Genomic DNA, 10,202 nt, shown 5'->3' with positions numbered 1-10,202 from the left:
GGAGAGGGTGAAAGGAGGGTACAATTAGGGTGACTGGACCCCTAAAGGTTAAAAAAAAAGAAGTAAAGTTTGTACTTGCTAGAAATCAAAAATGATCTGAGTTCTTATCTCTTGCCTAGTTCTCTAGACCTATTTTTCCACAAACAACAGGATTTTTCCTAAGCCTGAAGATAGCCCACCCACCACCGTAAGATTATAAATACCTTGTAAGGGGAGGGCAGGCTCTCTGACCACTTGGGAACTCCCAGCTATGGTTGAGTTTTTCCCTTGGCTGGGCCTAGGCAGGCTTGACCTCAGCCTAGGCCAGGTCCAGCCGGGAGGGCAACCTAACCCTTACTCTCCACCTGGGCTCTTTTACCCTCTCCAGCTCCCCATGTGGCAGTTCCTTGAGCTTTCTTTTCTCTCCTCTTTCTGTGTTTTTACCCAGGCCCTCAAAGTGGGGTCTCTCAAAATGGGTGCCTTTCCTTGGTTCTGTACTTCCCTCAATAAATATAATAATTTAATAATTATCCTTCTCAGTCTTCTTTTTTTATTCTTTTATTTTTTTCCTTTTTCTGAGGTAGGGTTTAAGCTATAGCTCAGGCTGACTTGAACTATGTAGTCTCAGGGTGGCCTTGAACTCATGGTGATCCTCCCACCTCTGTCTCCCAAGTGCTAGGATTAAAGGCATGTGCCATCATGTCCTGCTTATTCAATTCTTTGGTTATAATTAGAAATAAATCTTTGGTTATAATTAGAAATAAATCTAGGTTTGAGGTTTTTGGTATTTTGAATAGATGGCTCCCCAGTATATTCAGTGTTTTATTACAGTTTGTAATTTAGATCTACAGCCAACTGGCAAGAGGAGGTAGATCTGAGGGTCCAGCACTAAGGTGTGCTGGTGGATTTGACGTTCCATTCTAAAGATATGCAAAATGCCTAGAGTTTCTGAAGTGTGTTAGTTTTGTGGTGTGGGTTTAGGGATTTGGCTTGTGGTCTCTCTCTCTCTCTCTCTCTTCCTTGTCTTTTAAGAGAGGGCCAACTTCTACCATTATGGAACTTCCCCTGGATCTGTAAGCTTCAATAAATATCCCTTCCTCCATAATTGTGCCTGGTCTAGAAGTTTGTTATCAGCTTACTTGAAGCTCTCTACTACAGACATTGGTATCAGAATGTGGTGTTAGATCAATCTGTCCATGTGGATTTTGGTCTTTTTTGAACTTTTGTTTTGGAGGAATGGGCATGGACTTGGTACTTACCATGGAAGATGCCTTTTGGAGTAGTAAACCAAGTATTATGGACTATTTGGATGAGAGTTTGAGAATGCTAAGTGCAGTGAGAATTGTATTTGGAGGCTTGGCTTATGAGCTTTCTAAGGGGAAGGAACGACTGAAAAGGACTATTGCAATTGGGCTACTGGTATAAGGGATGGCTGCATTCTGCTGCATAGGCCCAGAGAGTTTGATCATGGTTAAATTTGTAATGGACTGATGTGCTTGGCTAAAGATATTGGTCTGAGGGATTTAAGATTGTAAGTTGGAAAGCCTCATGGAAGTTAAAATTAGAAGCACTGAGTGCTGGAGAGATTGCCTAATGGTTAATGCATTTGCCTGCAAAGCCAAAGGATCCTGGTTCAGCTCTCCAGGACCCACATAAGCCAGATGCACAAGGGGCACATGCATCTGGAGTTCATTTGTAGTGGCTAGAGGCCCTGGTGTGCCCATTCTCTCTCTCAAATAAATAAAAAAAAAATTTCAAAACTTCTAGGCACTGAAAGCAGTTTTACATTACTGAAGCTGCTATTGTCTGGCTCATGAAACACACACTTCCTGTTTGCTAAGAATGACTTCATGTATCTATGCGTGCATATCTATACCTGAACCACTTTTCACATCAACTTTAATTCTAAAATAGACATCCTATGATGGGCTTTAAAATTACATACACAATAATACAAAATAAATTTTCTGGGAGCTAGAGAGATAGCTCAGTGGTTAAAGATGCTTGTTTGCAAAAACCTGATGGCCAGTACCCACATAAAGCCAGATGCACAAAGTGGTGCATGTGTCTGGAATTCAACAGCAGTGGGAAGAGGCCCTGATAGGCCTGTATTCATTCTCATTCTCTCTGCTTACAAATAGATAAAACATTTACAAAAATAAAAGAAAAAAATTTTCTTTTCTGATTTAGGTAGCTTTAATATGCTAGCTAATAACAGCTGTTACAACTTCCAACACACAAAAAGCAGATTGAAACTACCTGCTTCCTTGGGAATAGCCTACCTTTCCTCTAGTTATTAGGTAATTTTATGTCAAAAGTAGTTTTCTTCTATGTAAGAACCAAAGGATGGTTAGGACTCCTTACAATATAATCTTCCAGACACAAAATTGCCCAGACATTTATTACCAGGCAGTGCCTGGCAGTACCCTAAGATCTTCATAACAGGAGGGAAAGAGGATGGCATAAAAACAAAAGAGAAACTAATTGAGAAAGGGACAGGATATGATGGAGAGTGGATATGGAAGGGAAAGTGGGAGTGGGGAGAGAATTACCATGGTTTTTTGTCTATGATTATGGAAGCTGGCAATAAAAGATATCTCAAGTCAGTTTTCTCCTATGAAGTGAAAGCTGCGTCACATTTATAGCTCAGACTCCTCCACTGAACCGGAGACTTGTTTCCAAATGCAAGCAGAAAGTGACTAAAACTGCAGCAGGTGACATATGGACACAGGTAACTAGCACCTCGATCCCTCGGAGAGGGCAAACCGAGCCGGGTCAGACTTGAGCCTCTGGGACTGCACTGTGCACCAGGCACGCGGCTCCGGGGCTCCGGGGCTCCGGGCCCTCGCCTGGGAGACTCCGCAGCGGCCGAGGACACGACGGGACAGGCCGTGGGCGCTGCGGCACGCGGGGGGCGGCCTCCTGACACTTCGCTCCGCATCCCTCCCCGCGCGCCTGCAGCGCGACACGAGGGCGCGGGGTCTCCCTGGGGCGCTCTCACGGGCGCTCGGGCCACGCGAGCCCCAGCGCGCATGCGCAGTCGCCTGCCGGAAGCGCCGTGCCCGGGCTCGGCGTCCGTGAGCGATGACGCACGCGCGCACGAGGACGCGGCGACGCAGGCGGGCAGTGGAAAGCGTGAGTTTCCGGCTCCAGTCCTCAGGGCCCGCGTCGGGGGTGGTGCGCGGCGAGCTCGGCGGCGTGCGGAGGTCGCGGGCTCCGGGGCGCGATGCGGCGCGGCTGCGGGCCGGGGCGGGGCTGGGTCGCGGTGGCAGTCCGGCCGCCCGGGCAGCGCCGTGGGCGCGCGTGGGGACGACTCTCGCAGGCCGCCCTGCGGTGCGTGGGCCCGGCGGCGGACGACGACCCCCGGCCCCCCCCCCCCCCCCCGGGGCGGCCGCTGCCGGAAGCGAGGAGGAAGCGGCGCGGAGCCTCTTGGGGCTCGGCTCCGGTTTTGTCTGCGGGAGCTGCTGGCCGGGCCGGAAGCGCGCCGGTCCCGACTTCGGCCCTGCCCGCCCCAGCCCGCCCGTGCCGGTGGGGCTGCCCACAAGCTGACCTGACGCTGCCGCTTTTCCGCGTTAGTGCTCCTGTCACCGCAGGGCTCCTGTTGGACGATTGCAGACGCTCGGCTTTCGGGCGCTGTGGGTCCCACTTCAGCACATTCACGGAACCCACGCTTTTTTTTTTGTCAATCCTATCTCCCACGCCGTGTGTCTGCCTGCACAACATCCCTCTCTTTCCTTTACCTTTGTGCTGCTCATTGGCTGCTGTGCTGGCGTGGGTTGGGAAAACTGGTCAGCAACGCTTGGGTTCCTAAACTGTCTGCATCACCTGGGAACTTCTTGGAAATGTAGATTTAACTTGTATATCCGAGTTCATGAAATTATTTTCGGCAAGCTTTCCAATTGATTCCAATGCAGTTGAATGCCAAAATTTAGGAATTTTTAACATATTCGTAATCCCAGTTGTGAAGTCATAGATTATGGAATTTGAATTAAAGTGATGTATTGCCTAGATACAGGAGCTTGGGCAAATCAGTTAACTGTTCCCTTTATGTGCTCCAAGTGCTTCAAGTGAAAACACAAACTAACAACATGCAGAACCGTCGCGTGGGCTGTTAACTAGAACTGCATTAAGTAAGCACATAGATTGTGCTGGAAGGATACTTTGTACAGTTAGTTGTGAACAATAGTTCCTGAAATACCTTTGCATGTATCTGGTCTACTGTTACACCCAGTTACATGCTGAGAGTGGAAGTTTAGGCGCAGGGTATTTCTGGTAACAGTTAACTAGTGGTGTGCACCCACAGTTCCCATGCCGAGGCATGAGAATTGCAGATTTGAGATCAGCCTCAGCTATATAGAGGTACTTATTCTCCCACACCCCCCCCCCACGCAGCCCCCGCGTATAAAGGTTACAGCAATATATACTAATATTAATGCTACTTAAGTTGTCTTTTAAAATACAGTATTAGTGATTGTGTTAAGGTAGTTTCAGTTCTCTGGCCCTCTGGCTTTTTAGTTGGAAAAGATTCAGAGGCATGCTAGTTCCAGAGTTAAACAGCAGTTTGGAAGAGTAACTAGCAAGACAAGACGCCCCGTCCTTTTCCTCCTCACGTGTGGCTTTGTGATAGGACAGGGGCCCTGACATCCATTCTTCAGGTCTCCATTAACTGGGAGAATCACACTTAGGCCAGATACACTGTTTTTAGCCTGTTTATTTTTCAGATCATACAGATGCTGTACTTTCCCAGACTTATTCCTTTCTCTTTTCAAGGGTGTTATGTGGGAAGAAACAGGAAATTCAGGATCTGAAGCCACTGCCCTAAGGCTGAAGCTCATTGCAGTGTTGACAAGGATCAAAAGGAACCATCATGGCCCATGTTCCCAAGGCCACACTGGCTCCTGAGTTCTGTGGGGAGTTTTCCAGTGAATGGGCCACTTTGTCACCTCTAAAGTGTTAATCCTATCACCAAAGTGCCACTGTTCCATTTTATGACATTAATATTCAAAGGCCCAGAATATTTTCTATGAAAGAAAGAAAGCTTTGGGGCTTAGAGATATGGCTCAGTGGGTAAAATGCTTGTCATGTAATTAAGCTGGAGGACCACAGTTTGATCCCCAGCACCCACATGAAATGCTGGATATGACAGCGAATAGCTGAAAACCCATTGCAGGGGAGGCGAGACAGGAGGATCCCTTGAGCTCCCTGTTCAGCTGTTCTAGCTAAGTGGTGAGCTCCAAACCAATGAAAAGAGACCACACCAGAGGTTGTCCTCTGGCCTCATCCCAGAGCACCCTCACACACATGAGACAAACACCCATGGCTCTTAGGCCACTGAACTCAAATGAAATAATGTGTAAAACATGTCCTCTATTTGTTAGGCATTGAGGCTCTATAAATGTCTTTTGGAAAGGCATGATGGATGCATGTGCCAGTTTTTACATCTAGCTTTAAATGGGTTCTGGGGAATTGAACCTGGGGTGGCAGCCTTGCAAAGCCTGCTGGCCTGGGTTCAATTCAAATGCACAATGAGGAACATGCATCTGGAGTTCATTTGCAGTGGCAAGCGGTCCTGTAGCACCCATATTCTGTCTACTCTCCTGCAAATATCATAAAAGTGTTTTTAAAAATTCTGTAAGTGGGATCATTCTGCAAACTTACACTGAAGACAGTTTTCAGCAATGCCAACACATGTCTAAGTTCTCATGCAAGAACATGAGTGATTATTTACAAAAAGAATATAGCCTTCAGTCTGACCCATATTTTATAAAAATAGGATTCTGTGCAGATTTCTGGAAAATTGGCTTTGTAAAAGTTCCTCTTACATTGTGACAGCTGTATCGCTATTAAAAGCTATTTACTATTTTCACTGTACTTTAGCATCACAAATGACTCAGGAAAAAGAAATAAGTACTCAAGAGAAGTATGGGGTATTGTGTACCCTTCACTGTTTTGTGTGAGAGCAGCTGATTTGCATTCATATGGTAAAGTTTTTTTTAAGACTTAATTTTTAATTAATACTGAGTTCTCATAAGCAAAATAATTTCAGATGCTAAGTATTTGCTAGATTGCCCTTAGCAGTGGTAGTAGTAATATGATACTGTCTTTTACTCACAGCGAGGAGGGCTTCCGTGACAGCTGTAGTGTGGGGGAAGGAAGTTGCTTTCAGTCAGCCAGCTGCTGGTGCATCAACATGAGAGTGGTATTTCAAAGCGGGGGATCATTTTGACTCTATTCAGAAAAGAAGTTGTACCTATTCCTGGGACACAGTGCATCCTGTGCAAGAGCCCCTCGGGATCTCTATGATAGCCACATAACTACATTCCAGCTTCCATGTTGGTGTTATTTACCATCTAGCTTCTTGGACATTGTTACATGCACGTCATAATTAAAAAGCAATGAAGTCTGGGGCTGGAGAGATGGCTTAGCTCTTAAGGCCTTTGTGTGAAAAGCCAAAGAACCTCGGTTCAATTCTCCAGGATCCTCATAAGCCAGATGTACAAGGGGTCACCTGGGTCTCGAGTTCCTTTTGCAGTGACTGGAGGCCCTGATGTGTCCATCCCCCCTCTCTATCTTCTGCTTTCTCAAATACATAAAAATTTAAAAAGAAAAAACAAAAAAATGAAGTTCAGTTTCCCAGTTTCATGGGGGAAGGCTCATTACAAGACAGCGCAGGGAGAATGAGAAACAAACTTTAGTGATGTGCTTGCTATATGCTTTTCTGTAATGTGGTATTTCATTGATTCTTCACAGTGACTTTCCTTGGGAGTAAGTTGAGTTTTCCTCATCAATGGATCGGGAAAAAAAAGAACAGTAGGTTGATGATACAGTTTGCCCATGGCCACACACTAGGGACAACATCCTTAGATGACCTCAGAGCTTTTGACTTTAGCTCCAGGATGTTATTCTAGCAGCAGCTGTTTCTCCATGGTGCTAAATTCCTTATGCAGTTTTAATCCAGAGTCAGGGTTAGGATTGTAGTGAATGAAATTCATATATAGACTGCAATGACTTCAGTTTTATATCAATAATATTTAGGAATGTGTGAGGAGGATTTTTTTTTATTTGAAAAGTCTGAAAAGTTGCCACTTGTTTTCATGATAGTAGTGCCAGCAATTCTGTAATTAAGTGTGTTGTAATGAATCAGTTGTGATTCCAAATTTGAGTAAACATAGGAACACTATATACTTCCTGTAATCTCTTTTATCTTACCAATATATTAAAGGATACTCCTTTATCCTTTCCAAGAATGCTAATTTTGCATTAACAGGGGATCTTGTAGTCTTCTGAGTTTACTTATGTGTTTATGATGAGAGGACTGCTGCTGCAGATAAACTCCAGACACATGTACCACTTCCGTGCATCTGGCTTTATGTGGGTACTAGGGAATTGAACTTGGCTGGCAGGCTTTGCAAGCAAGAGTCTAAGTACCAAGCAATCTCAACAGCTCCTAGCCTCCTGAATTTGCATCCTGTAGCAGTTCTGTCCTGTTCACCAAATGATGACTGAGAACGAGTTTTTTATTTTTCATGAGCTTGTTCTGCTTTTTATTGACTTTCAAGGAGTAATTTTGTTTTCTTTATTACCCGCTACTCTAGTACTTTCCCCCATAAAGAATTTTTAAACTTTGTTGTTTTCTGCAGACATGTTCATATATATGTATGTAACACACACATCACACACATAGGTTTAACTTAGCTCTTCATCACGTCATAATATTGCTTCTTATGTTTGTGTCTTTTCTTCCCTCCAGGCCGTAGCTTCTTGGCAGTCCAGAGTTTATTTTGGTAGTTACATATTTGTTAAATGGAAGTGTGGTGTTCCCCGGTTGACTCAGGAGTTTTATTTAAAAAGCTTGTAACTTGGATTTCTAGCCACCTAGCTGGAAGAGGTGTCACTGTGGGCAGATCCTGGGGTCCAGCCCAAAGGTATGTTTTTGGGTGGATCTGAATTCCAGCCCAAGGTATGCAGAGTGAGTTCTGCTTGGGTTCCCTGATGTTTTGCTGTTGGTTTTGTACTTGCTTTTGGTGGTGTTGATGGGGTATTTGTTCCCCCTTTGTGGAGCAGGGATTCTGCCATTATGGAACTTCCCCTGGATATGTAAGCCTGAAATAAATTTTATGCCTCCCATACTGTGTCTGGTTTGCAGGTTCATCCCAGGAGTGTTGAACTGACTACAGCAGAAAGAATATTAGCAAATATCATCACATTTAATGCAAAAGCAGACATGCTGTAGTTTCCCATTTATTGTTTTTCTTCTCTGGGCTCATAGTGCCTTATGTGAAATGAGACACGAAGGGGTAAAGCTCTGTGGCAAACGCATGGAAAGAGCCCTGTGTGGGCGAAGAGAGGGAAGAAGCCCCTGACTTGGTTCTCTTTTGAATAGATGGTTGATTGTCCTACAGGTCCAGGAGGTCCTTTCATCAAGAGGGAACATCGTTTTATTTATTTATTTTTGGTTTTTCAAGGTAGGTCTCACTGTAGCCCTGGCTGACCTGGTATTCACTAAGGAGTCTCAGGGTGGCCTCAAACTCACGGCAATCCTCCTACCTCTGCCTCCCGAGTGCTGGGATTAAAGGCGTGCGCCACCACGCCTGGCTCTTATTTTTTAAGTGATAACATCTTAGTAATGTATATACTAGACTGTTTTCAATGAGAAACAAAAGAGATCCAGTGTTTAGAAAATCACTTCAATAATAAAATAGAAGACAATTTTGAAACCCTCAGACTTTCCTTTAGAGACGATAGTTTTTAATCCAGTCCCCAACTGAGAGTGAGCTTTTCAGGGGACTCTGCCATGCAGGACTCCTCTTGCCCACTTCATTAGGTCTGTGTGCCCTCCTTCAGGAGCAGCATGGCTGGGGCAGACATGACACACAGCTTATATTGCCTTCGTGATCCAGTTCTCTAACTCAGAGAGCCTGGAACTCAGTCAAAATGAAGATGCAATAAACTAGGTCTTTTTGTGAGCCCTGTGTAAATGTGTGACATTCTGGGTAGAGGTCTTCCATTTCAAACAGAAAAAGCAAAGTCCTCTCTCCATAGTATCCCAAAGTAACCCACTCAGGTAACTCAGGAAGTGTGTGGGTAAGCTCAAATCCCACAGACAAACCCTGCCACTCTTCCTTGGTAAAGACTAGTAACAAAGGAGCTCTCCATCTATATGGACCTGGCACATCTGGAAAGTCCTTCAAGTGAATGCTGTTCACTTGTTGGTCCTGGTGTGCAACTTCTGAGTTTTAGGAGAGAGTCAATCCGGCCTGGCTGCACCCTTGATTGAGAGTTCCTCCTTTCTCCCAAGACCACATTTAATGGGTATGGGTTCTCTCTTACAGAAAGAATGAGGTACTAGATGGGTGAGACAGGCAAAAATCCCTAAGCTGGCCCATGTCACCAAGTAATTGCGTGTGTCCCTTGTAGATTGCGGGAATATAACATCTCTTTGAAGTCTGACTTTCTTTTCCCACTCTTGACTGGATTTTGTGCAGAGGGGATTTCTGTTCATAAATAATTCACAGACATCCTTACATGGATTAAATGAGGGATGGGGGTTCTGGGTACCCCTTTTTCATTGAATTTAGATAGAGAAATCTGATGGGGGGGGCAACCATCAGAATGGAATTATTTCAGTCCTCTTTAAGGGTATGATCATGGAATACTGGCATTGTAGCTCCCCAAGTGCCTCTGGTTTAAAAACCTATGGCTGAAGGGCTGTCGGACAACCTTAATGAGCCCTCATTACAATAAGATTTGTGGGCTGAGGGAGAAAGAAATGGCTTATGATTAATACTGGAAATTATAGGTAGAGATGAAAATGGGAATTGGCACTAATTCACTTAGAGCTATGGAACAAAATTGAGGATTATATACAATGTTTAGTGGCTTCGTTTTTCACTCTCTTACTTTGTAGTCTGATCCCTTTTGTTAACACTAGCTCTTTTGAAAGGAAGGGAAAGTAAAAATTTTGCCAGCTGACCTACTGAGGTTTTTTTTTTTAATCTCTAAAAATGAAGGCCTATTAAATTTTCAGGTAAATCATAATTTTAACAAAAAGTGGCTTGCAATTTTATTACAGTTTAATTAAAAAATAACTTGTTGTGTGTGGTGGCACATCTTTAACCCCAGCACTTGGGAGGCAGAGATAGGAGGAACATCATGAGTTCGAGGACAGCCTGAGACTACATAGTGAATTTCAGGTCAACCTGGACTAGAGTAAGACCCTACTT

At 44.6% G+C, this 10,202-nt stretch overlaps 1 protein-coding gene across 1 annotated transcript in view; it reads left to right on the top strand.

The window, feature by feature from the left end:
• Window positions 1–3,062: 3,062 nt before the first annotated feature.
• Window positions 3,063–10,202, top strand: part of Rhbdd1 (rhomboid domain containing 1) — a 137,544-nt gene continuing 130,404 nt past the window's right edge. Inside the window, exon 1 of the mRNA XM_045148125.1 lies at window positions 3,063–3,114. The gene's annotated coding sequence lies outside the window, so the exon portion shown is untranslated. The remainder of the gene's footprint in view (window positions 3,115–10,202) is intronic.

This window comes from Jaculus jaculus, chromosome 4 (genome assembly GCF_020740685.1).
Source record: "Jaculus jaculus isolate mJacJac1 chromosome 4, mJacJac1.mat.Y.cur, whole genome shotgun sequence".
In the NCBI taxonomy this organism is placed as follows: Eukaryota; Metazoa; Chordata; class Mammalia; order Rodentia; family Dipodidae; genus Jaculus; species Jaculus jaculus.
The sequence above is the reverse complement of the archived record's forward strand: the minus strand, read 5'-3'. Positions and strand labels throughout refer to the sequence as shown.